The sequence below is a fragment of the Mustela putorius genome, unplaced genomic scaffold (genome assembly GCF_011764305.1).
Source record: "Mustela putorius furo isolate JIRA1106 unplaced genomic scaffold, ASM1176430v1.1 tig00000460_pilon_pilon_pilon, whole genome shotgun sequence".
Lineage (NCBI taxonomy): Eukaryota > Metazoa > Chordata > Mammalia > Carnivora > Mustelidae > Mustela > Mustela putorius.
Genome location: NW_025421389.1, coordinates 5,022,646 through 5,049,612, shown reverse-complemented (window position 1 = coordinate 5,049,612; position 26,967 = coordinate 5,022,646). Strand labels below are relative to the sequence as shown.

General features: G+C 37.8%; 1 pseudogene; it reads right to left on the bottom strand.

Moving 5' to 3' along the window:
- Positions 1-1,717: 1,717 nt before the first annotated feature.
- Positions 1,718-26,967, bottom strand: part of LOC101674731 — a 118,370-nt pseudogene continuing 93,120 nt past the window's right edge.

Below are 26,967 nucleotides of genomic sequence, written 5' to 3'. Positions count from 1 at the left end.
ATCAAAATAGTATGGTACTGGCAAAAAACAAAAACAAAGACAAAAACAACAACAACAAGAAAACCACATAGATCAATGGAACACAATTTAAAAAATCCCAAAAAAGAAATCCACAGTTATATCATCAATTAATCTTTGACAAAACAAGAAACAATATTCAATGGGAAAAAGATAGTCTCCTGGCACCCGGGTGGCTCAGAGGGTTAAAGCCTCTGCCTTTGGCTCAGGTCGTGATCCCAGGGTCCTGAGATCGAGCCCTGCATTGAGCTCTCTGCTGAGCAGGGAGCCTGTTTCCTCCTCCCTCTCTCTCTGCCTGTCTTTCTGTCTACTTGTGATCTCTGTCTGTCAATTAAATAAACAACATCTTAAAAAAAAGAAAGACAGTCTCTTCAACAAATAGTGTTGGGGAAACTGGTCAGGTACATGTGGAAGAATTAAACTGGATCACTTTTTATAAAAAAGAAATAGAAAAATTTGAACAGAACAATTACCAGCAATAAATTTGAATAAAAAATCTCCAAACAAAAAACAACCCAGGATTAGATGGCTTCACAGGAGAACTCTACTAAATATTCATTCATTCATTCATTCACTTATAGAGGACACACAAATACTTTACTGCTCACCTTTCACACAAAACACACTTCCAATTTTCTTTTACGGTTTGACAGTGTTTATGTATACAAATCCCATCAAGAAGCTTCATGTAGATTTCAGTAAGTAAGTGTAAAACATCAACTCAACCAGGCTTTTTTTTTTTTTTTTCCCAGCAATAATAAAGGACCTCCTGAACTAAGCAAAAATCCATCCTCTTACTTAGTAGTACATTTCTTCCATCACAAAAATGTGTTCTGGCCAAAGCAAGCTAACTTATATTTGCTGAGCCAGTGGCATAAACTCATGAATAAAACAAATTTCAGTTTGCTGTTTCTTCTAACAGATTTCAAGTAAAGATAAGGTTTAAGGAGGAATTTGTTTTGAGTGGATACATGTCAGTTTGAGTTGTTATACTATAAAAATGCCTACAGGTACTGTACATTCATGAAATAGTTTGCTTTTAGAATCCTTATAGATTTTGGCCATGTTCAAGGTTTTCAGAGTCGAGCATATGATACAGTATCCCATTATATGGACAAAGCTACTGAATGTGCTATCTGCATAAAAGCTCATTTAATAGGAAATGACCTGAACTCTATCATGAAACAAATGTGGCATCATGTCTCTGAATAAAAAGCCAGTCAGAACAGAACTGTGTTTGGAAAATAGGCATTAGAATACATTAAGGAAAACATATATAAATGGATTGTTTGAGGAAGTTTCCTAGGTGTAAACCTAAAAAAAGTCTAGGTGAATCCTCATTTCCAAATCTTCTTTTTGAAAACTACTTATTCAAGTAATTTCTTCCTAAAAAATGCATATTCTGACTGTGGAATTAATCTACTGATCAATTAAAGGAAGTTTTGATTGCCTTTTTAAAAGTTCTTTATATAAAAGAGAGATGTTAAGTAAGATTATCAAACTGTGTTACATAAATCCTTAAAAAAAAAAAAAGTAAACCCAGCAACAGAATTGAGTGAAGACCTATAAATACTTATGCCAAGTAAGAATCTGCCTTCCACCTGTGGTCTCACATTAATTCTAAATTGATGCTGGGCTCAGGATTCTGAAACTAAGTTTCTATTACTTGAGCTCTAGCAAAGTGTAAGGTTCTGTGGCCTCAATTTGCATTTCTTTCCTCTCTAAATTCAGAATGATTATACTAATAAACTCCATGCTGAACACACTGTTCAAATTGTTCCCCTTGGTGATAATTCTGGCTCTACATTCCTCTTCAACCTCCTCCCTGGCCTCCACATCCACCTTGGCCTCTGTGACCACCTCTCTCTCCACGACTACTGCCTTGATAATTATGGCACTCACTGTCTTGGTATCTATTGTCCTGCTGGCATCCATCATACTGGTATCCACTTTCTGCTTATATAGATGTTTGGAAGTCACCATAACCACCACCTTGATAGCTACCACTGTGGCCACCATGATAGGCACCTGGCTGGAAACCAGAATCTCAATAAAAACCATCTTGGTAGCCACCTCTTTCTCCACTCCTTCTACCTGTCCAGGCACTTTGATGCTTATTAATTTTCTTCCCCTATGGCTACTATGGTCATAGCCACCACATTCCTCTCTCTCCTCCTTTTTCATGACATACTTGATCTCCATATGAGGAATTTTTATAACCATCTATCCCTCATCCTTAGCCTCCTACTTGCTGCTAGGGGCCATCTTGCCTTTTCCAACAGGAAGGCATCTCTGGAAGTGGAGGTCTACCTCCTCTGTCAGGTTCCCTGCCCATCAATACTTTATTGATGGCACAGGCAGTCTTTTCTCTTAGAGAGTCACTGCTTGTCCTTAAAATCTTCAACAAGTCTTATCTTGAAGTCAAAATATTAGCAACAGAAGTAGTACTTTTAGGAGAAAAAATCGAGCTTTTTGTCTGGTAGACCTTTGCTGATTTTTCTATTAGCTCTGTCAGACCATTCAAAAGACTGGACACTGACATGCAAATGTTTTTTAGAAGCTTTCTCTGAACTGCATATTCATTGGCTATGGCTTTGTTAATTGATTCTATCTTTTCCCAGTGTGTGGTCCAATTGACCTCTTCAATAAAGTTTTTCCCACATGATTGGAAAGAACTTTTGCTTATGTCTCCCTTAATATTTTTTAATCATATATATATATGCCTATCAACACTTGAAAGACCTCACTACTGCCTCCTTCTTGAGCTTTTATGGAGGAATATTCACACAGAGTATATTCTGGTAGCTTTTAGTTCTGAGATGAGGTATGTAAGCAAAAGGAGGCAATTCTTCTGAGGCACTTGGTCACATCTGCAGATGTTAATGATAGATATGGACAGTTCATCTTGCCTAGTAGCCCACTCACCCCTAGCTGGAATTCTTCAGCTTCACTCAGGCTGTTAGTGGTTTGCACATTTTCCTCTAGTTTACAAAACACTCTTAATTCAGAATCCAGTTAAGCACAGAGTTTGGCAAACTCTGCCAGAGACAGAGCACCATCTTCCAAAAATGGACACTTTATTACCTAGATCTTCCAATGACTCCAAAATGTCAGTCTCCATGAGGTCACCACAATCAAATGTGACTTATTCCTGGGCTGAGAGGGTGTTTCAGTATTCACAAATCAATCAACATGATACACCACATTAATAAAAGAAAATATATGAACTGTATGATCCTTTTAATAGATACCCAATGCCAGGGTAAAACAGTATATTGAGCTCTAGGTGTGGCCTCATGACTTATTTTTCAGATAACATTTCCCTTTTATTTCTTTTCTGTTTCTTATGCTTTTTCTCTTTTTTTTTAACTTCTCCTCATTTCAGCTAGATGTTTATTATATCAATTTATATCTCATAGTTGCTTTTTAACATGTATTTTTAAACCTGTATTTTTATAGATAAGATTTATTTTAGTCACTTTTTCACCGAATTCAATTTTACCTTTATATATATACAATTCTTACCTTCCTTGTAATTTTGAGATGTAATGTACTTTAACAACAGTCCAAAATACACCCAGGAACAGCTGAAACACCTGTTTTGTCCACAAGGGGAGATTATAGTCCCCATTCCCCTACAGTCTTTTTATTTTTTTTTTAATTATTAGATTTTACTTTTGTGTTTCATTTTGGCTTTGTTTTTCATGGTGGCTTCTGATCACACTGGATTTTGCTAGCGTTTTGTTGGGTCATTGTTGATATTTTGGACTCTGCTCATTCAATCCACCATCCCTCAACATAATGGCTAGGAGGAGGAACTCTCAACAAAGAAAAGAAATAGAGACAATGTCCTCTGCCACAGAACTAATCGATATGGATATAAGCAATATATCAGAGTTAGAATTCAGGAGAGCAATCATAAAGTCAATAGGTATATTTGAAAAGAGCATATTGCATGGAGCACTGGGTGTGGTGCATAAACAATGAATCTTGGAAAACTGAAAAAAATAAAATTAAACTGAGATGTTAAAAGGTAATAATTAAATATTAAAAAATGAAAAGAGCATTAGTGATGATATAAAATCTCTAAGAGCAGAAATGACACCTAATCAGGCCAAACTTAAAAATGCTATGTAGATGCAGTCTAAACTGGGTCCTCTAACAGTCAGGGTAAATGAGGCAGAAGAGAGATTAATGATCTAGAAGATAAGCTGATGGAAAGGATTTAAGTTGAGGAAAACAGTGATAGGCTACTGGTAGCACATGAAAAAAGGCTTAGAGTGATTAATGATGCCACTAAACATTCCAATGTCAGAATTGTTGGAATCCCCAAGGGGATGGAAAGTAAGAGAGAGCTAGAAGATATATTTAAGCATCATAGCTGAGAGCTTCTCGATTTGGGGAAGGAAACAAGCATTCAACTCCAAGAGACAGAGAGGATCTCCCCAAAAATCAATAAAAATAGATCAACACCCTGAAATATAATAGTAAAACTTCAAATTTTAAAGCCAAAGAAACTATTCTAAGAGTAGCCAGGGAGAGGAGTTTCCTTACATAGGGAGGGTGGAACATCAGAATAACATCAGACATGTCCACAGAGACCTGGCAAATCAGAAAGGGCTGGCAGACATATTCAAGGTACTGAATGAGAAGAGCTTGCAAGCAAGAATACTTTATCCAACTAGGCTGTCATTCAGAATGGATGGATAGATAAAGAGATTTCAGGACAGGCAGAAATAGAAAGACTATGTGACCACCAAGCCAGCCCTGCAAGAAATATTAAGGGAGACCATGTAAACAAAAAGAGACACCAAGAGTCACCTAGGCCAGAAAGAAACAGAGACTTTACAACAGAAACAGGGACTTTACAGGCAATACAACACTAAATTCAAATCTTTCAATAGTTATTCTGAATGTAAATGAGCTTAATGCTCCAACTGAAAGACACAGGGTGGCAGATTGAGTAAAAAAGCAGGATCTATCCATAGGCTGTCTTCAAGAGGATCACTTTGAACCTAAAAACACCTCCAGATTGAAAGTAAGGGAATGGAGAAATATTTACCACAATAATGGACATCAAAAGAAAGCTGGGGTAGCAATCCTCAGATCAGACAAATTAGATTTTAAACCAAAGACTGTAGTAAGAGATGCAGAGGGATATCATAGCATATTTAAAGGGTCTATTCAACAAGAAGATCCAACAACTGTAAATATCTGCCCCAGACATGGAAGGAGTCAATTATATAAACCAATTGATAACTAAAATAAAGAAAAACATTGATAAGAACACATTAATTGTAGGACACCTCAACACTCCACTCACAGCAATGGACAGATCCTCTAAGTAGATCAAAAATGAAACTAGAGCTTTGAAAGACACTTTGGACTAGATGGACTTTGTAGACGTCTATACAGAACATTGCCTCCTAAAAAAAGAGGATACACATTCTTCTAGAACACACATGGAACTTTCTTCAGAATAGATCACATACTGGGTCACAAATTAGGACACCAAAAGATTGAGATTATTCCCTGCATTTCAGACCAGAGTGCTGTGAAACTGGTACTCAACCACATGAAGTTATTTGGGAGAAACTCAAACACTTGGAAGTTAAAGAACATCTTGCTAAAGAATAAATGGGTCGACCAAGAAATTAAAGAAAAACTTAAACAATTCATTAAACCAGTGGGAATGAAAGCACATCAGTTCAAAATCTATGGGATACTACAAAGGTGGTCCTCAGAGGGAAATACATAGTCACCCAAGCATCTCTCAAAAAAATTAGAAAAATCCCAAATACACAAGCTAAACTTACACTTAAAGGACCTGGAGGAAGAATAACAAATAAAGCTTAAACTTAGCAGGAGAAGTGAAAGTATAAAGATTAGGACAGAAATCAATGAGATGGAAACCAGAAAAACAGTAGAACAGATCAATGAAAGTGGAAGATAGTTTTTTGAAAGAATTAATAAGATCAGTACAGACAAGAGGTTGGTATCCAGGATCTATAATGAACTCCTCAAACTCAACACACACGAAACAGGCAAACATATCATAAAATGGGCAGAAGATATGAACAGACACTTCTCCAGTCAAGACATACAAATGGCTACCAGACACATGAAAAAATTTTCATCATCATTAGCCCTCAGGGAGATTCAAATTAAAACCACATTTAGATATCACCTTACACCAGTTAGAATGACCAAAATTAGCAATACAGGAAACAACATGTGTTGGAGGGGATGTGGAAAAAGGGGAACCCTCTTACACTGTTGGTGGGAATGAAAGTTGGTGCAGCCTCTTTGGAGAACAGTGTGGAGATTCCTCAAGAAATTAAAAATAGAGCTTCCTTATGTCCCTGCAATTGCACTCCTGGGTATTTACCCCAAGGATACAGATGTCGTGAAAAGAAGGGCCATCTGTACCCCAATGTTTATATCAGCAATGGCTACAGTCACCAAACTGTGGAAAGAACCAAGATGCCCTTCAATGGACGAATTGATAAGGAAGATGTGGTCCATATACACTATGGAGTATTATGCCTCCATCAGAAAGGATGAATACCCAACTTTTGTAGCAACATGGACGGGACTGGAAGAGATTATGCTGAGTGAAATCAGTCAAGCAGAGAGAGTCAATTATCATATGGTTTTACTTATTTGTGGAGCATAACAAATATGGAGGACAAGGGGTGTTAGAGAGGAAAACGGAGTTGGGGTAAATTGGAAAAGGAGGTGAATGATGAGAAACTATGGACTCTGAAAAACAATCTGAGGGGTTTGAAGTGGTGGGGTGGTGGGAGGTTGGGGTACCAGGTGGTGGGTATTATAGAGGGCATGGATTGCATGGAGCACTGGGTGTGGTGAAAAAATAATGAATACTGTTTTTCTGAAAATAAATAAATTGAAAACATTTTTTAAAAAGAACATTTAATAATATGTAAATGTTCTTCATAATATGCTAAGTGAAAAGAGAAGTTACAAAATTGTATGTGGAATGATTCCATTTTTGTTAAAAGAAGAATAAAGGATGTTTGCATGGAAGTAAAAAAAAAAAAAAAAAGAATTAATAAGATCGGAAAAGCACTGGCCAGACTTATCCAGAAGAGAAAGGACCCAAATCTATAAAATCATGAGTGAAAGGGGAGAGATCATGACTAATACTGAGTAAATAGAAACAAAAATTAAATTTTTTTTTTTTTTTTTTTTTTTTTTTTTTTTTTTTTACCAGGAACTGTATGTCAACAATTAAGCAACCTGGAAGAAATGGATGCATTCCTGGAAACTTATAAACTACGAAACTGAAACAAGAATAGACAATCTCAACAGACTAATAACCAGCAAGGAAATTGAAGGAGTCATCAAAAAGCTCCCCAACACCAAGAGCCTAAGACCAGATGGCTTCCAAATGGAATTCTACCAAATATTTGAAGAAGAAATAATACCTACTCTACAGAAACTGTTTCAAAAAAAAAATTGAAATTGAAGGGGAACCTCCTGTCTCATCCTATGAGGCCAACATTACCCTGATCCCAAAAACAGACAAAGACCCCATCAAAAAGAATTACAAACCAATATCCCTGATGCTAAAATACTCAATAAGATCCTAAGCAGTAAGATCCAACAGTCCGTTAAAAGGATTATTCACCATGACCAGGTGGAATTTTTTCTTGGGATGTAAGTGTGGTTCAATAATTGCAAATAATCAAAGTGATAAGTTGCATAAATAAAAGAAGTAAGAACCATATGATCCTCTCAATTGACAGACAATGTATTTGACAAAATACAGCATCCTTTCCTGATTAACACTCTTCAAAGTATAGGGATAGAGGGAATATACCTCAATATCACAAAAGCCATCTGTGAAAAGCTCACAGCAAATATCGTTCTCAATGGGGGAAAACAGAGTTTTCCCCTTAAGGTTAGGAACACGAGAGGGATGCCCACTCTCACCTGTTCTGTTCCACATAGTACTAGAAGTCTTAGCCTCAGCAATCAAACAATGAAAAGAGATAAAATGTCCTCAAATTGGCAAGAAGTCAAATTCTCTCTCTTCACAGATGACACGATACTTTACATGGAAAACCCAAAAGAGTCCAACCCCAAATTACTAGATTCCATATGGTAATTCAGCAATGTAACAGGATACAAAATCAATGGGCAGAAATCAGTCACATTTCTATACACTAACAATGTAACAGAAGAAAGAGAAATTAAGAAATTGATTTCATTTACAATAACACCAAAACCCATAATGCACCTAGGAATAAATCTAACCAAAGAGGTAAAGGACCTATACTCGAGAATCTACAGAACACTTATGAAAGAAATTAAGGAAGACACAGAGATGGAAACACATGTCATGCTAATGGATTGGAAGAATAAGCATTGTTATTCTGTTCCATTGACCTATGTATCTATGTTTCTGCCAGTATCGTGTTGTTTTGATTACTAAAGCTTTGTACTATATATGGTAACTGCGATTGTATACCTCCGTCTTTGTTCTTGTTCTCAAGATTGCTTTGCAATTGGGGTATTTTGCAGTTCCATACAAATTTTAGAATATTTTTTTCTAGTTCTGTGAAAAATTCTATTGGTATTTTTATAAGGATTGCATTAAATTTGTAGATTTATTTGCATACTACATTTTAACAATATTGGTTCTTCCAGTACATGAGCTTGGAATATCTTTCCATTTGTTGGTGTCATTTTCAAATTCTTTAGTCAATACTATACAGTATTCAGAAAATGAGTACTTTACCTCCTTGGTTTAGTTCATTCTTAGGTATTTTATTATTTTTGGTGCAATTGTGAAGGGGATTGTTTTCTTTTCTTTTTTTTTTTTTTTAAAGAATTTATTTATTTATTTGACAGACAGAGACCACAAGTAGGCAGAGACGCAGGCAGTGAGAGAGGAGGAAGCAGGCTCCCTGATGAGCAGAAAGCCTGATGTGGGGCTCGATCTCAGGACCCTGGGATCATGACCTGAACTGAAGGCAGAGGCTTCAACCCACTGAGCCACCCAGGCGCCCCAAGGGGTTTGTTTTATAATTTTTTCTTTCTTCTACTTCATTATTAATGTGTAAAATGCAAATGATTTCTGTATATTAATTTTGTTTTCTGTGAGTTTCTGAATCCATTTATCAGTTCTAGCAGATTTTTGGTGGAGTCTTTGGGCTTTTCTAGGTATAGGGTTATATATTTGAAAATAGTGAAAGTTTTACTTCTGCTTTACCAAAATAGATGCCTTTTATGTCCTTTTCTTGTCTGATTGGTAGGAACTCCAGTATGTTGAATAAAAGTGGTGAGAGTGGACATCCTTATCTTATTCTTCATTGTAGAGTAAGCGCCCTTAGATTTTCACCATGTATGATGATAGTTGTGGGTTTCTCTTATGTATCGTATTATGTTGAGGCATGTTTCCTCAAAACCTACTTTGATTTTGAGATTTTGTCATGAATAGATGTTGTACTTTGCTTTTTATGCACCTTTTTATCTTTTTCTGAAAATGCAATGTAATATAGATTGATTTATAAATATATACCCATTCTTTTTTTTTCATTTATTTATTTTCAGCATAAAAGTATCATTATTTTTTCACCACACCCAGTGTTCCATGCAATCCATACCCTCTATAATAACCACCACCTGGTACCCTGACCTCTCACCCCCGCCACCACTTCAAGCCCCTCAGATTGTTTTTCAGAGTCCATAGTCTCTCATGATTCACCTCCCCTTCCAATTTAACCCTCCCCCTTCTCTCTAAATCCCCATGCCCTCCATGCTTTTTGTTATGCTCCATTCTTAATTACTGGAATAAACTCATTTCATTGTAGTGAGTTGTTTTTTAATGTATTATAGAATTCGGTTTGCTAATATTTTTTGAGGATATTTCCACTTGTGTACATCAGAGATACTGTACTGTAGTTTCATTTTTTCTAATTTCTTTATCTGGTTTCAATATCAGGGCAAGTCTCTCCTTGTAGGATGATTGGGAAGAATAGGTATTGAAGTCTGTAACATACAACGGTAAAAATATTAGATTGGCAGCTGACTTATCCACAGAGACCTGGCAGGCCAGAAAGAGTTGGCATGATATTTTCAGAGCACTAAATGAGAAAAACATGCAGCCCAGAATACTATATCCAGCTAGGCTATCATTGAAAATAGAAGGAGAGATGAAAAGCTTCCAGGACAAACAAAAACTGAAAGAATTTGCAAACACCAAACCAGCTCTACAGGAAATATTGAAAGGGGTCCTCTAAGCAAAGAGAGAGCCTACAAGTGGTAGATCAGAAAGAAACAGAGACCATAAACAGTAACAGTCACCTTACAGGCAATACAATGGCCCTAAATTCATCTCTCTCAATAGTTACCCTGAATGTTAATGGGCTAAATGCCCCTGTCAAAAGACACAGGGTATCAGAATGGATAAAAAAACAAAACCCATCTATATGTTGCCTCCAAGACACTTATGTTAAGCCCGAAGACACCTCCAGATTTAAAGTGAGGGGGTGGAAAAGAATTTACCATGCTAATGGACATCAGAAGAAAGCAGGAGTGGCAATCCTTATATCAGATCAATTAGATTTTAAGCCAAAGACAATAATAAGAGATGAGGAAGGACACTATATCATACTCAAAGGGTCTGTCCAACAAGAAGATTTAACAATTTTAAATATCTATGCCCCCAACGTGGGAGCAGCCAACTATATAAACCAATTAATAACAAAATCAAAGAAACACATCAACAATAATACAATAATAGTAGGGAACATTAACACTCCCCTCACTGAAATGGACAGATCATCCAAGTAAAAGATCAGCAAGGAAATAAAGGCCTTAAACGACACACTGGACCAGATGAACATCGCAGATATATTCAAAACATTTCATCCCAAAGCAACAGAATACACATTCTTCTCTAGTGCACATGGAACATTCTCCAGAATAGCTCACATCCTCGGTCCTAAATCAGGACTCAACCGGTATCAAAAGATTGGGATCATTCCCTGCATATTTTCAGACCACAATGCTCTAAAGCTAGAAGTCAACCACAATAGGAAGTTTGAAAAGAACCCAATTACATGGAGACTAAACAGCATCCTTCTAAAGAATGAATGGGTCAACCGGGAAATTAAAGAAGAATTGAAAAAAATCATGGAAACAAATGATAATGAAAATACAACGGTTCAAAATCTGTTGGACACAACAAAGGCAGTCCTGAGAGGAAAATATATAGTGGTACAAGCCTTTCTCAGGAAACAAGAAAGGTCTCAGGTACACAACCTAACCCTACACCTAAAGGAGCTGGAGAAAGAACAAGAAAGAAACCCTAAGCCCAGCAGGAGAAGAGAAATCATAAAGATCAGAGCAGAAACCAATGAAATAGAAACCAAAAAAAATAACAGAACAAATCAATGAAACTAGGAGCTGGTTCTTTGAAAGAATTAATAAAATTGATAAACCCTTGGCCGGACTTATCAAAAAGAAAAGAGAAAGGACACAAATAAATAAAATCATGAATGAAAGAGGAGAGAACACAACTAACACCAAAGAAATACAAACTATTATAAGAACATACTATGAGCAACTCTACGCCAATAAATTTGACAATCTGGAAGAAATGGATGCATTCCTAGAAACATATAAACTACCACAACTGAACCAGGAAGAAATAGAAAGCCTGAACAGACCCATAACCAGTAAGGAGATTGAAACAGTCATTAAAAATCTCCAAACAAACAAAAGCCCGGGGCCAGACGGCTTCCCGGGGGAATTCTACCAAACATTTAAAGAAGAACTAATTCCTATTCTCCTGAAACTGTTCCAAAAAATAGAAATGGAAGGAAAACTTCCAAACTCATTTTATGAGGCCAGCATCACCTTGATCCCCAAACCAGACAAGGATCCCACCAAAAAAGAGAGCTATAGACCATATCCTTGATGAACACAGATGCGAAAATACTCAACAAAATACTAGCCAAAAGGATTCAACAGTACATTAAAAAGATTATTCACCACAACCAAGTGGGATTTATTCCAGGGCTGCAAGGTTGTTTCAACATCTGCAAATCAGTCAATGTGATACAACACATCAATAAAAGAAAGAACAAGAACCATATGATACTCTCAATAGATGCTGAAAAAGCATTTGACAAAGTACAGCATCCCTTTCTGATCAAAACTCTTCAAAGTGTAGGGATAGAGGGCACATACCTCAATATCATCAAAGCCATCTATGAAAAACCCACCGCAAATATCATTCTCAATGGAGAAAAACTGAAAGCTTTTCCGCTAAGGTCAGGAACACGGCAGGGATGTCCATTTTCACCACTGCTATTCAACATAGTACTAGAGGTCCTAGCCTCAGCAATCAGACAACAAAAGGAAATTAAAGGCATCCAAATCGGCAAAGAAGAAGTCAAATTATCACTCTTCGCAGATGATATGATACTATATGTGGAAAACCCAAAAGACTCCACTCCAAAACTGCTAGAACTTGTACAGGAATTAAGTAAAGTGTCAGGATATAAAACCAATGCACAGAAATCAGTTGCATTTCTCTACACCAACAGCAAGACAGAAGAAAGGGAAATTAAGGAGTCAATCCCATTTACAATTGCACCCAAAACCATAAGATACCTACGAATAAACCTAACCAAAGAGACACAGAATCTATACTCAGAAAACTATAAAGTACTCATGAAAGAAATTGAGGAAGACACAAAGAAATGGAAAAATGTTCCATGCTCCTGGATTGGAAGAGTCAATATTGTGAAAATGTCTATGCTACCTAAAGCAATCTACACATTTAATGCAATTCCTATCAAAGTACCATCCATCTTTTTCAAAGAAATGGAACAAATAATGCTAAAATTTATATGGAACCAGAAAAGACCTCGAATAGCCAAAGGGATATTGAAAGAGAAAGCCAACGTTGGTGGCATCACAATCCCGGACTTCAAGCTCTATTACAAAGCTGCCATCATCAAGACAGCATGGTACTGGCACAAAAACAGACACATAGATCAATGGAACAGAATAGAGAGCCCAGAAATAGACCCTCAACTATATGGTCAACTAATCTTCGCCAAAGCAGGAAAGAATGTCCAATGGAAAAAAGACAGCCTCTTCAATAAATGGTGCTGGGAAAATTGGACAGACACATGCAGAAAAATGAAATTGGACCATTTGCTTACACAACACACAAAAATAGACTCAAAATGGAAGAAGGACCTCAATGTGCGAAAGGAATCCATCAAAATCCTTGAGGAGAACACAGGCAGCAACCTCTTCGACCTCAGCCGCATCAACATCTTCCTAGGAACAACGCCAACGGCAAGGGAAGCAAGGGCAAAAATGAACTATTGGGATTTCATCAAGATCAAAGCTTTTGCACAGCAAAGGAAACAGTTAACAAAACCAAAAGACAACTGACAGAATGGGAGAAGATATTTGCAAACGACATATCAGATAAAGGACTAGTGTCCAGAATCTATAAAGAACTTATCAAACTCAACACCCAAAGAACAAATAATCCAATCAAGAAATGGGCAGAGGACATGAACAGACATTGCTTCAAAGAAGACATCCAGAGGGCCAACAGACACATGAAAAAGTGCTCCATATCACTCGACATCAGGGAAATACAAATCAAAACCACAATGCGATATCACCTCACACCAGTCAGAATGGCTAAAATCAACAAGTCAGGAAATGACAGATGCTGGCGAGGATGCGGAGAAAGGGGAACCCTCCTACACTGTTGGTGGGAATGCAAGCTGGTGCAGCCACTCTGGAAAACAGCATGGAGGTTCCTCAAAATGTTGAAAATAGAACTGCCCTATGACCCAGCAATTGCACTATTGGGTATTTACCCTAAAGATACAAACGTAGTGATCCAAAGGGGCACGTGCACCCAAATGTTTATAGCAGCAATGTCCACAATAGCCAAACTATGGAAAGAACCTAGATGTCCATCAACAGATGAATGGATCAAGAAGATGTGGTATATATACACAATGGAATATTATGCAGCCATCAAAAGAAATGAAATCTTGCCTTTTCCGACTACATGGATGGAACTAGAGCGTATCATGCTTAGCAAAATAACTCAGGCGGAGAAAGACAACTATCATATGATCTCCCTGATATGAGGAAGTGGTGATTCAACATGGGGGCTTAAGTGGGTACGAGAAGAATAAATGAAAGAAAATGGGATTGGGAGGGAGAGAAACCATAACTGACTCTTAATCTCACAAAACAAACTGAGGGTTGCTTGGGGGAGGGGGTTTGGGAGAAGGGGGTGGGATTATGGACATTGGGGAGGGTATGTGCTTTGGTGAGTGCTGTGAAGTGTGTTAACCTGGTGATTCACAGACCTGTATCCCTGGGGATAAAAATATATGTTTATAAAAAATAAAAAATTATATAAAAAAATTTTTCTTCTTTTTTTATTATGTTCAGTTAGGCACTGTATAGTACATCATTATTTTTTGATGTAGTGTTCAATGATTCATTAGTTGTATACAATACCCAGTTCTCATCACAACATGTGCTCTTCTTAGTGCCCATCACTTTGTTACCCCATCCCCTCTTTAAATATATAGCAGAATTCAGTTGTGAAACCATCTGGTCCTAGACTTTTGTTTGTTGGATATAATTGCTTGTAATCAGTCTGTTCAAATTCTCTATTTCTTTCTTATTCAATTTTGGAAAACTATTGTTTCTTGGAATTTATCCATTTCTCCTAGGTTGTCCGATATGTTGGCTTGTAATTTTTCATAGTATTTTCTTAAAATTCATTGTATTTCTGTGGTGTTGGTTTTTATTTCTGTACTTTCATTTATCATTTTTTATTTGAGTTATCCTTTTCTTTTTTGATGAGTCCAGCGAAAGTTTGAATAAATTTTGTTGATCTTTTCAAAGAAGCAGTCCTCATTTTGTTGATTTGTTCTATTGTTTTGTTGTTGTTGTTATTTAGTTTCTATTTAACTTGTTTTTGCTCTAATATTTATTATTTACTTCCTTCTACTGGCTTTGGGATTTGTTCTTCTCTTTCTAGTTCCTTTCAGTGTAAGTTTAGATTGTTTACTTGAGACTTTTCTTCTTAAGATAGGCTTGTATTACTACAATCTTCCCTCTTAGAACAGATTTTTCTACATTCCAAAGATTTCGTACCATTGTACTTTCACTTTTTCTACAAGTATTTTTTGACTTCTTGTTTAATATCTTGGTTGATCCTCTCACTGTATAGGAACAGACTATTTTGCTTCTATGTATTTGTGTTATTTCCAGACTTTTCATTGAGATTTATTTTTAGTTTCACACTATTGTAATTGGGAAAAAATGCATGGTATGATTTGAAACTTTTTAAAATTGATTGATACTTGTTTTGTGGCCTAATATGTGAGCTATTCTGAAGAATGTTCCAGGGGCACTTGAATAAAATAATATTCCAGTGTTTTGGATGGAATGTTTTACATGTATTTGTTAGGTTAATCTGGTCCAAAGTGTCATTCAAAGTCAGTGTTTTCTTGTTGATTTTCTGACTGAATGATCTGTCCATTGATGCAGGTGAGGTGTGAAAGTCCCCTACTCTTATTAGATTATTGTCAATTTCTTTCTTTATGCTTCTTATAGTTGATTTATGTATTTATGTGGTCCTATGTTGAGTTAATAAATATTTACAATGATTGTTCCCTTTATCATTATGTAGTGTCTTTCCTGGTTTCTTGCTACAGTCTTTTTTTTTTTTTTTTAAGTCTGTTTTGTCCAGTATAACTATTGCTATCCAGGCTTCCTTTTCAGTTTCATTTGCATGGTTAATGTTTTTCCATTCCTTCATTTTCAGTTTGCATGTCTTAAGGTCTCAAGTGAGTTTCTTGTAGACGTTATGTCGATGGGTCTTGCTTTTTTTTTAAATCATTCAGTCAACCCATGTATTGTGATTAAAGCATTTAAAATAATTATTGTTAAGTACATATTGCAATTTTCTTGCTTGCTTATGGATGTTTTTGTAGGTCTGTTTCTTTCCCCTGCTTTTGCTCTTGTCCTTTGTGGTTTGATGGCTCTTCGTGTTTTTTAATACCTTTATCTTATTTTTTGTCTATCTATCATATGTTTTTGATTTGTGGGTACTACTAGGTTCATATATAACATCTTCTGCCTATAGCAATCTATATTAAGTTGAAGATTGTTTAAGTTTGAACCCATTCTAGAAGCACTAATGTTTGCTCTCCTCCCCCATATTTTAAGTACATGTCATACATCCTTTTATTTCATGAATCTCTTGAATAATCTTTACAGATATAGTAGATTTTTAGCCCTTACATGCTCTAATATCTGTCATGATTAACTTACTACTTTAATTATGTTTGTATTTACCTGTGATTTTTTTTTCTTTCACAATTTTCTTACTTTTGATTATGGTTTCCCCCCGACATACACAAATAATTGCCTTTAATGTTTCTTGAAAGGCTAATTTACTGATATTGAACTTTTTTGCTTTTGTTGTGGGAAAATTTTTATTTCTCTAATTATAAAATTACAGTTTGTCTGTATAGAGTAGTCATGGCTGTAGGTTTTTTTTTAATTAATTTTTTTATTTTTTATAAACATATATATTTATCCCCAGGGGTACAGGTCTGTGAATCACCAGGTTTACACACTTCACAGCACTCACCAAAGCACATACCCTCCCCAATGTCCATAATCCCACCCCCTTCTCCCAAACACCCTCCCCCCAGCAACCCTCAGTTTGTTTTGTGAGATTAAGAGTCACTTATGGTTTGTCTCCCTCCCAATCGCATCTTGTTTCATTGATTCTTCGATTCTTCTCCTACCCACTTAAGCCCTCATGTTGCCTCACCACTTCCTCATATCAGGGAGATCATATGATAGTTGTCTTTCTCTGCTTGACTTATTTCACTAAGCATGATACGCTCTAGTTCCATCCATGCAAATGGCAAGATTTCATTTCTTTTGATGGCTGCATAGAATTCCATTGTGTATATATACCACATCTTCTTGATCCATTCATCTGTTGATGGACATCTAGGTTCTTTCCATAGTTTGGCTATTGTGGACATTGCTGCTATAAACATTCGGGTGCACGTGCCCCTTTGGATCACTACGTTTGTATCTTTAGGGTAAATACCCAATAGTGCAATTGCTGGGTCATAGGGCAGTTCTATTTTCAACATTTTGAGGAACCTCCATGCTGTTTTCCAGAGTGGCTGCACCAGCTTGCATTCCCACCAACAGTGTAGGAGGGTTCCCCTTTCTCCGCATCCTCGCCAGCATCTGTCATTTCCTGACTTGTTGATTTTAGCCATTCTGACTGGTGTGAGGTGATATCACATTGTGGTTTTGATTTGTATTTCCCTGATGCCGAGTGATATGGAGCACTTTTTCATGTGTCTGTTGGCCATCTGGATGTCTTCTTTGTAGAAATGTCTGTTCATGTCCTCTGCCCATTTCTTGATTGGATTATTTGTTCTTTGGGTGTTGAGTTTGATAAGTTCTTTATAGATTCTGGACACTAGTCCTTTATCTGATATGTCGTTTGCAAATATCATCTCCCATTCTGTCAGTTGTCTTTTGATTTTGTTAACTGTTTCCTTTGCTGTGCAAAAGCTTTGATCTTGATGAAATCGCAATAGTTCACTTTTGCCCTTGCTTCCCTTGCCTTTTGCATTGATCCTAGGAATATGTTGCTGCGGCAGAGGTCGAAGAGGTTGCTGCCTGTGTTCTCCTCAAGGATTTTGATGGATTCCTTTCGCACATTGAGGTCCTTCATCCATTTTGAGTCTATTTTTGTGTGTGGTGTAAAGAAATGGTCGAATTTCATTTTTCTGCATGAGGCAGTCCAGTATTACCAGCACCATTTATTGAAGAGGCTGTCTTTTTTCCAATGGACATTCTTTCCTGCTTTGTGAAAGATTAGTTGACCATATAGTTGAGGGTCTATTTCTGGGCTCTCTATTATGTTCCATTGATCTATGTGTCTGTTTTTGTGCCAGTACCATGCTGTCTTGATGATGGCAGCTTTGTAATAGAGCTTGAAGTCCGGAATTGTGATGCCACCAACGTTGGCTTTCTCTTTCAATATCCCTTTGGCTATTCGAGGTCTTTTCTGGTTCCATATAAATTTTAGAATTATTTGTTCCATTTCTTTGAAAAAGATGGATGGTACTTTGATAGGAATTGCATTAAATGTGTAGATTGCTTTAGGTAGCATAGACATTTTCACAATATTGACTCTTCCAATCCAGGAGCATGGAACATTTTTCCATTTCTTTGTGTCTTCCTCAATTTCTTTCATGAGTACTTTATAGTTTTCTGAGAATAGATTCTGTGTCTCTTTGGTTAGGTTTATTCCTAGGTATCTTATGGTTTTGGGTGCAATTGTAAATGGGATTGACTCCTTAATTTCCCTTTCTTCTGTCTTGCTGTTGGTGTAGAGAAATGCAACTGATTTCTGTGCATTGGTTTTATATCCTGACACTTTACTTAATTCCTGTACAAGTTCTAGCAGTTTTGGAGTGGAGTCTATTGGGTTTTCCACATATAGTATCATATCATCTTTGAAGAGTGATAATTTGACTTCTTCTTTGCCGATTTGGATGCCTTTAATTTCCTTTTGTTGTCTGATTGCTGAGGCAAGGACCTCTAGTACTATGTTGAATAGCAGTGGTGATAATGGACATCCCTGCCGTGTTCCTGACCTTAGCGGAAAAGCTTTGTTTTTCTCCATTGAGAATGATATTTGCGGTGGGTTTTTCATAAATGGCTTTGATGATATTGAGGTATGTGCCCTCTATCCCTACACTTTGAAGAGTTTTGATCGGGAAGGGATGCTGTACTTTGTCAAATGCTTTTTCAGCATCTATTGAGAGTATCATATGGTTCTTGTTCTTTCTTTTATTGATGTGTTGTATCACATTGACTGATTTGCGGATGTTGAAACAACCTTGCAGCCCTGGAATAAATCCCACTAGGTCGTGGTTAATAATCCTTTTAATGTACTGTTGAATCCTACTGGCTAGTATTTTGTTGAGTATTTTCGCATCTGTGTTCATCAAGAATATTGGTCTATAGCTCTCTTTTTTGGTGGGATCCTTGTCTGGTTTTGGGATCAAGGTGATGCTGGCCTCATAAAATGAGTTTGGAAGTTTTCCTTCCATTTCTATTTTTTGGAACAGTTTCAGGAGAATAGGAATTAGTTCTTCTTTAAATGTTTGGTAGAATTCCCCCGGGAAGCCGTCTGGCCCCGGGCTTTTGTTTGTTTGGAGATTTTTAATGACTGTTTCAATCTCCTTACTGGTTATGGGTCTGTTCAGGCTTTCTATTTCTTCCTGGTTCAGTTGTGGTAGTTTATATGTTTCTAGGAATGCATCCATTTCTTCCAGATTGTCAAATTTATTGGCGTAGAGTTGCTCATAGTATGTTCTTATAATAGTTTGTATTTCTTTGGTGTTAGTTGTGATCTCTCCTCTTTCATTCATGATTTTATTTATTTGTGTCCTTTCTCTTTTCTTTTTGATAAGTCCGGCCAAGGGTTTATCAATTTTATTAATTCTTTCAAAGAACCAGCTCTTAGTTTCATTGATTTGTTCTATTATTTTTTTGGTTTCTATTTCATTGATTTCTGCTCTGATCTTTATGATTTCTCTTCTCCTGCTGGGCTTAGGGTTTCTTTCTTGTTCTTTCTCCAGCTCCTTTAGGTTTAAGGTTAGGTTGTGTACCTGAGACATTTCTTGTTTCCTGAGAAAGGCTTGTACCACTATATATTTTCCTCTCAGGACTGCCTTTGTTGTGTCCAACAGATTTTGAACCGTTGTATTTTCATTATCATTTGTTTCCATGATTTTTTTCAATTCTTCTTTAATTTCCTGGTTGACCCATTCATTCTTTAGAAGGATGCTGTTTAGTCTCCATGTAATTGGGTTCTTTTCAAACTTCCTATTGTGGTTGACTTCTAGCTTTAGAGCATTGTGGTCTGAAAATATGCAGGGAATGATCCCAATCTTTTGATACCGGTTGAGTCCTGATTTTGGACCGAGGATATGATCTATTCTGGAGAATGTTCCATGTGCACTAGAGAAGAATGTGTATTCTGTTGCTGTGAGATGAAATATTCTGAATATATCTGCAATGTCCATCTGGTCCAGTGTGTCGTTTAAGGCCTTTATTTACTTGCTGATCTTTTACTTGGATGATCTGTCCATTTCAGTGAGGGGAGTGTTAAAGTCCCCTACTATTATTGTATTATTGTTGATGTTTTTTTTAATTTCTTATTAATTGGTTTATATAGTTGGCTGCTCCCACGTTGGGGGCATAGATATTTAAAATTGTTAAATCTTCTTGTTGGACAGTCCCTTTGAATATGATATAGTGTCCTTCCTCATCTCTTATTATAGTCTTTGGCTTAAAATCTAATTGATCTGATATAAGGATTGCCACTCCTGCTTTCTTCTGATGTCCATTAACATGGTAAATTCTTTTCCACCCCCTCACTTTAAATCTGGGGGTGTTTTCGGGCTTAAAATGCGTGTCTTGGAGGCAACATATAGATGGGTTTTGGTTTTTTATCGATTCTGATACCCTGTGTCTTTTGACAGGGGCATTTAGCCCATTAACATTCAGGGTAAGTATTGACAGATATGAATTTAGTGCCATTGTATTGCCTTTAAGGTGACTGTTACTGTTTATGGTCTCTGTTTCTTTCTGATCTACAACTTGAAGGCTCTCTCTTTGCTTAGAGGACCCCTTTCAATATTTCCTGTAGAGCTGGTTTGGTGTTTGCAAATTCTTTCAGTTTTTGTTTGTCCTGGAAGGTTTTAATCTCTCCTTCTATTTTCAATGATAGCCTAGCTGGATATAGTATTCTTGGCTGCATGTTTTTCTCGTTTAGTGCTCTGAAAATAACATGCCAGCTCTTTCTGGCCTGCCAGGTCTCTGTGGATAAGTCAGCTGCCAATCTAATATTTTTACCATTGTATGTTACAGACTGCTTTTCCCGGGCTGCTTCCAGGATTTTCTCTTTGTCACTGAGACTTGTAAATTTTACTATTAGGTGACGCGGTGTGGGCCTATTCTTATTGTTTTTGAGGGGCATTCTCTGAACCTCCTGAATTTTGATGCTCGTTCCCTTTGCCATATTGGGGAAATTCTCCCCAATAATTCTCTCCAGTATACCTTCTGCTCCCCTCTCTCTTTCTTCTTCTTCTGGAATCCCAATTATTCTAATGTTGTTTCATCTTATGGTGTCACTTATTTCTCGAATTCTCCCCTCGTGGTCCAGTAGCTGTTTGTCCCTCTTTTGCTCAGCTTCTTTATTCTCTGTCATTTGGTCTTCTATATCACGAATTCTTTCTTCTGCCTCATTTATCCTAGCAGTGAGAGCCTCCATTTTTGATTGCACCTCATTAATAGCTTTTTTTATTTCAACTTGGTTAGATTTTAGTTCTTTTATTTCTCCAGAAAGGGCTTTTATATATCTCGAGAGAAGTTCTCTAATATCTTCCATGCCTTTTTTGAGCCCGGCTAGAACATTGAGAATTGTCATTCTGAACTCTAGATCTGACATATTACCAATGTCTGTATTGATTAGGTCCCTAGCCTTCAGTACTGCCTCTTGTTCTTTTTTTTGTGTTGAATTTTTCCGTTTTGTCATTTGTCCAGATAAGAGTATATGAAGGGGCAAGTAAAATACTAAAAGGGTGGCAACAACCCCAGGAAAATGTGCTTTAACCAAATTAGAAGAGATCCAAAATCGTGAGAGGGGAGAAAGTGGATAAAAAAGGTTCAAAAAGGAAGAAAGAAAAAAAATGAAAAAAAAAAAGAAAAAAGAAAAGAAAAGAATTAAAAAAAGAAAACACCTAAGAAAAATATAAAAAAGAAAAAATATATATATTAGATAAACTAGTAAAAAATCGTTAAAAAAGAAAAAGGTAACAGTTAAAAAAAATTTTGCCTGAAGGGGAGAAAAGAAAAAACAAAAAATGAAAAAGAAAAACATTAAATTAACTGCAAGACTAAAAAAAATCACAGGGAAAAATCCATGAGTTCCGTGCTTGGCTTTCTCCTCCTCTGGAATTCTGCTGCTCTCCTTCGTATTGAAACCGCACTCCTTGGTTGGTGAACTTGGTCTGGGCTGGATTTCTTGTTGATCTTCTTGGGGAGGTGCCTGTTGTAGTGATTCTCAGGTGTCTTGGCCCCAGGCGGAATTACACTGCCCTTACCCGGGGCCGGGGTGAGTAATCTGCTCGGGTTTGCTTTCAGGAGCTTTTGTTTCCTGAGCGCTTTCCGTAGAGTTCCGGAGGACGGGAATACAAATGGCGGCCTCCTGGTCTCTGGCCCGGAGGAGCCAAGAGCCCAGGGCCGCACTCCTCAGTGCGCCTTCAGAGACCAGCGCCCAGTTACTCCCGTCTGCCTGACCTCTGGCTCGCTCCGAGCTCACTGAGCCTGCGACCTGTTCAAGGTCACCCCACGCTGTGAGCTTACTGTCGGCTCTGTCTCTGTAGCCGGCTTTCCCGTTCCAGTACCCGCAAGCTCTGCAACACTCAGACACCCCTGATCTTTCTGTGACCCTGCGCGACCTGAGGCCAGGCTGACCCCACGTGGGCTTCGCCCCGGTTTAGCCTCTGGAGCGATGTCCCTCAGCGGAACAAACTTTTAAAAGTTCTGATTTTGTGCGCGGTTGCTCTGCCGCTTGCCGGGAGCCGGCCCCTCCCCCCGGGGTCTATCTTCCCGTCGCTTTGGATTCACTTCTCCGCCAGTCTACCTTTCAGAAAGTGGTTGCTTTTCTGTTTCCAGAATGGCTGTTCTTCTTCTCTTCGATCTGCGGATGGATTTTCAGGTGTTTGCAATCTTTAGATAAGCTATCTAGCTGATCTCCGGCTATTTGAAGTAGTCTCAGCCTGCTACTTCTCCGCCATCTTGACTCCTCCGTTTTTTTGTTTTTTTTTTTTTTTTTTTTTCCCTTTTCTTCATTACATTAACCATTCTCCTCTGGGCTGTGATGTTTCTGATGAAAAGTCAACTGAAAGTCTTATGGGGTTCCCCTTGTATAAAACTGTTTTCTTTTTTTCTTGTTGTTTTTAAAATTGTCTCTTTACTGAAACCAGATCATGAGGAGGGGGACAAGATGGCAGAGAAGTAAGAGATGCTGTTTCAACTGGTCCCCTAAAGTGAGCTGATTATCTACTAGAACACTCTGTATACCCATGAAATCAGCCTGAGATGTAGGATTATACACTTCTGTATCTGTGGGGGCAGAAGACACCAGTGGACAGGTAAAGCAGAATGGGAATGTTGGACTGATATCTGAAGATAAACAAAATGGGGAGGGAGCCACCAGAAGTGACCCATTGGAAAGTAATACCCCAATACAAGAGTGCCCTGTGATTGGAGACCAACTTGGAGTCTGGTTAAAATCACTCAAAAAGATCAAAAGATCTTAAGGGGAAATTGGTGGAATTGGATGGTTAGGGGCATGGGCTTAAGCCCACAGACCCAGGGTGGCCACCACTGCTGCAGTGCCAGAGAGAGTGCAGTAAAGCATCCATGCCTTGGTCCCTAGGTCACCAAGTGTGTATGAGTTTCTGGGAGGTGGAACATGTGCAAGAGTCTGGTGTGGATGCCAGCTAGCACTCTCTAGAACCACAACCTTTTACATTCTGCATGTGGGTTGCAAGACTGGGGTATGAGCTATGCTCCACACCCTCCCCTGAGAGAGGTCTGTGCAGGCTCTAGCTGGTTCTTTCTAGAACTGGCGAGAGTCTGAACACTTCCAGCCCCAGCCGGCCAATGGGAAAATGTCAGCTGGCTATCTCTGGTTGGGACCTCTCTAGCAGTCTGGACCTGCCCAGACAGCTACAGCAAGGGCAGCCACCGGAAGCCAGCTCTCTGGACTAATACTGCTCACAGTAGCACCGGAGAACAAACAGGAACTCCTGTGACCCCTGAGACTGTAGCTGGGGATATGTTTTGCCAGTAGAGGTGGCAGAGGCAAGTCTGTGTGCTCTGGACCACCCAGAGGGGAACAGACTGAGGTTTCTCTCTGAGACAGAGGTCTGGGTGCAGTTTGCTTTCCTCTAAACCTCTGAAGAACTGCCAAAAGCTGCAAAGAGGAGGAAAAAAAAAGAAAAACCTCCAGAGAACAAAAGCCTGAAAAACCAGTGTCCTAAGAGCCCAGACCCTTGATAGGGGGCAGGAAAATTCAACTCTAGCAACACTGACTGAAAAACCATGTGGCAGGCTCCTCCCAGAGAAAGCCAGCTCCCTCCGACAAAAAAAAAAAAAAAAAAAAAGAGGACAACCAAGACAGAGTCCCTATAAAACTGTAAATCCCCAGGATCAGGGGGAAAGAAAATATGAAGTTCCCAGTATTGCCATAAAACCTGTATACCTTTATTTTTAATCCGTCCCCACTATTCTCATTCTTTTTAATTTTTAAACAATTTTAACATATTTACCATCACAATTAGAGGTTCAGTACAACAAATCCCATAATAACCTTTTAACTTGAACTTTTTTGACACATATATCTCTCTTTTTTTTGCTTTTATATTTTTTTTAATATTCATATAGAGATAAGCTTCAAGGTAATCCTCTTTCCCCAATCAATACTACCCCTATATATAAACCAGTTTTAACTCCCCTTTATCTCAGGAAAGTTGAGTCCTTTAACAAAGATTTCAAGATACACCCAGGAAAAATCAAAATAACCTTCCTCACCCACACTGAGAAATTATAACCACCCTCCCAACTATTTCTTCCCTCAGTGTTTCTATGTATTTGTTTTTGTTCTGCTAGTATCTAAATCTTATACTTAGTGTTCATTTTGGCTGGGTTCTCTCTCTCTCTCTCTCTTTTTTTTTGTCATTTACTTTTGTCAGTCGTTTTGTTTATCTCTTTTTGTTTATACACTTTATAAATCTTACCTTTGGGGCCCTTTCGGGCTGGGTCTTCTCTTTTAGTTTTTTTTTTTTTTTCCCAGTTTCTCTCTCTCTCTCTCTCTCTCTTTCTTTTTTCTTTTTGTTTTTTTGGTGGGGAATCACGATTGCTCATAAGCGTTCCAGAGTGCACCTTGCCTGCACCATGGTTGGTAAATTCAGCTACACATCCCTTCAACCATCTCTCACCAAAATGAAGAGGAGGAAAAATTTTCAACAGAGAAAAATTCAAAGACTGTGCCCTCTTCATCAGAGGTATTGGATATGGACATGAGCAGTATATCAAAAAGGAAATACAGGCTAACATTTATCCAGACAATGGCTAGGTTGGGGAAAACCATTAATGACAAAATGGAATTGATCAGGGAATAAGTGAAAGCCACCAGGCAAAATGTTAACAATGCTCTCAATGAGTTCCAATCTAATCTAAATTCTCTAAAAACTAGGGTAACTGAGGCAGAAGATAGAATTTGTGATCTAGAGGACAAACTAATAGATAAAAAAGATCAGGAGGAGGCCTGGAACAAACAGCTTAGAAGTCATGAAAACAGAATTAAGGAAATAACTGATGTAATGAAATGTTCCAAAGTCAGAATTATTGGAATCCTTGAGGGGGAGGAGAAAGAAAGAATACTAGAGGATATAGTTGAACAAATTCTCCATGAAAATTTTCCCAATCTGGCTAATGGAACCAGCATTCGTGTCCTAGAGGCAATAAGGTCTCCCCCACCCCTCCCGAGATCATAGAATCTAGAAAGACTTTGAGACACCAGATTGTGAAAATGATGAATCTTAATTTTAGACAGGAGCTCTGGAAAGCAGCTAGGGGGAAGATATTCCTTACATAGAGAGAAAGGCCCATCAGAATAATGTCAGACCTGTCCCCCAAAACCTCTGAAACCAGAAAGGGCTGGCACAATGTATTCAGGGCACTAAATGAGAAGAACGTGCAGCCAAGAATACTTTATCCAGCAAGAATGGCATTCAAAGAGATGGAGACATAAAGAGTTTCCAAGACTGGCAAGGTTTAAAAGAGTATTTTACCACCAAGCTAGCACTACAAAATATATTAAGGGGGGGTTTGTAAAAGAAGAAAGAACCCAAGAGTGTCATTGAAGAAAAATTTATGGAGAAAATGTATATAAACAAGGACTTCACAGGTAACATGATGTCAATGAAAATGTATCTCTTAATAATCACTCTCAATGTGAATGGCCTAAATGTGCCCATAAATGGCACAGGGTTGCAGACTGGATAAAATGATAGCACCCATCCATATGTTGTCTACCAGAGACGCATTTTGAACCTAAGAATACATCCACACTGAAAGTGAAGGGTTGGAGAAGCATCTTTCATGTCAATGGGCCTCAAAAGAAGGCTGGGGTAGCGATTATAATATCAGATAAATTAGATTTTAAACTGAAGACTGTAGTCAGGGATACAGATACAGAGATACACTACATAATTCTTAAAGGGTCTATCCACCAAGAAAAACTAACAATTACAAATATTTATGCTCCTGATATGGGAGCAGCCAACTACATAAGGCAACTGTTAATCAAGATAAAGAGTCACGTTGATATGAATCCATTAATAGCAGGGAGTGTTATCATGACAGATCATTCAAGCAGAAAATCAATAAAGAAACAAGAGCATTGAATAACACATTGGACCAGATGGACCTCATAGATATATACAGAACACTCCATCCTAAAACATCAGAATACTCATTCTTCTCGAGTGCTCATGGAACTTTCTCCAGAATAGACCACATACTGGGTCACAAATCAGGGCTCAACTAATACCAAGAGATTGAGGTTATTTCCTGCATATTCTCAGATCACAGTGCTTTGAAACTGGAGCTCAACCACAAGGTAAAGTTTGGAAGGAATTCAAACACTTATAAACCAAAGAGCACCTTGCTTAAGAATGCTAAAATCAGCAAGGAAATCAATGAAGAACTTACAGAATTCACGGGAAC